This window comes from Odocoileus virginianus, chromosome 12 (assembly GCF_023699985.2).
Source record: "Odocoileus virginianus isolate 20LAN1187 ecotype Illinois chromosome 12, Ovbor_1.2, whole genome shotgun sequence".
Classification (NCBI taxonomy): domain Eukaryota; kingdom Metazoa; phylum Chordata; class Mammalia; order Artiodactyla; family Cervidae; genus Odocoileus; species Odocoileus virginianus.
In genome coordinates, this window is record NC_069685.1 from 41083324 (window position 1) to 41084825 (window position 1502).

General features: G+C 54.2%; 1 pseudogene; it reads right to left on the reverse strand.

Moving 5' to 3' along the window:
* On the reverse strand, positions 1-1502 carry LOC110145408 (zinc finger protein 384-like; annotated as a pseudogene).

The following is a 1502-nucleotide window of genomic DNA, read 5'->3' on the forward strand; positions in this document are numbered from 1 at the left end:
TTACCAAACATTTGCTTTTCCATCTGCGTGTGAATTGCCTTCCTCCGCTTTGAGGTCCCAAACCACCATCCCCCACACCTCCTTGTTTGTCTTTAGCTGAAGGTGATGCTTAACGGGAAGGTCTGAGGCACACTGTCTCTGCCGCTGCTGCACCTGCTGCTGGAGATGAGGAAAGTTGTGTTTGTGCATGTGTTTCATCAAGCACCTTTCCAACACAGAGGGTGCAGATAGCGCACCTTGGCCTACTTCACTGCGTGTGTGGACAGGTGCCCCTCCAGTGAGGTTGCGACTGTGTACACCTGGTGACTTGTGGCACCTGAGGGGTTTATCTTTGTTGTGCTCCAGCCTGCAGGCCTGCAGGTTGGAGTTGTGTGAGGCTTTCTCACAGCCTGGTTGTGCACATTGGTACGGCTTGTCCCTGGTGTGGATTTGGGTGTGCTGCTGGAGGTGAGAGAGCTGGCAGGAGGATTTCCCACAGAAATTACAACCGTAGGGCTTGGCTGCAGAGTGGATACAGATGTGCTGGGCTGGTTGGGAGCCATTGGCAAAGGTTTGGAACAGGGTGGGCACTTGTGGGGCTTGGTCCCAGTGTGTGACTGGGAGTGGCTCTGCATCTCTGACCTGAGTAGAAAGTCAGGGAGCACATCCAGCACCTGGAGGTCTTGCTCTCTTTCTGAAGACCATCCTCATCCTTAGGGGAAAGGACATACAGGTCATTCATCATAAGCAGCCCTGACTCCAGAGCCTGATTCTTCTTTCAGCCCCAGAGGCAGCCACGGTGCCAGCTCCACCACCACCTCCTTCCTCTGCTGGGGTCAACGCTACCTTCTTAAAGAGGTCAGGGACTACCTGCAGGGCTTGTGAGCTGGGGGAAGAGTTAAGACAGTCATGAGAGCCAAAATGGGGAAGGTCTGAGCCGACGAGGCTATGGTCACAAGGGCGCCTGAGAGGGATGTGATAACCAAACCAGGATGCTTGATTGACTCACTTCTCTTCTCCATCTCTGAGAACAGGAGACTCCAGCGATCATCAGATCTGTTGATGGCACAGGGACCACTGTAATGTTCTGTGTAATGGACACTTGGCTGGTCTGTCTTCGATCCTGTGTCATCAGCTGGTCTGACTTGGACTCTGTATCCATGCTGATGCCCAAGAGCAGGGACACCAAGGCAGGCACTGTCAGCAAGGTGGGGTGAGGGGGTAGAGACATCCCACAAGCCTTCTCTGGCAACAGCTGATCCTTCATCTTGTTAATGAAGAGCATGTTTTCAGTCTGTCCTGAGGCCCATGCCAGGCCCCCCAGGCTTCACAGCTGCCACAGCAACAATAGCCACAGTCACCAAACTAACAGTCCCCTGGGGCAGTCTTGCAAGGTGGGGATGTGGGTACAGCGACCCCAAACCTCCATCCCAGTGTTCCTTTGACCTAAACCCCATAAGATGGTGGAGCATCATAAGGACGTCTGCCTCACTGTCACCTGCAGCCCCACCCAGGTGGCGCAT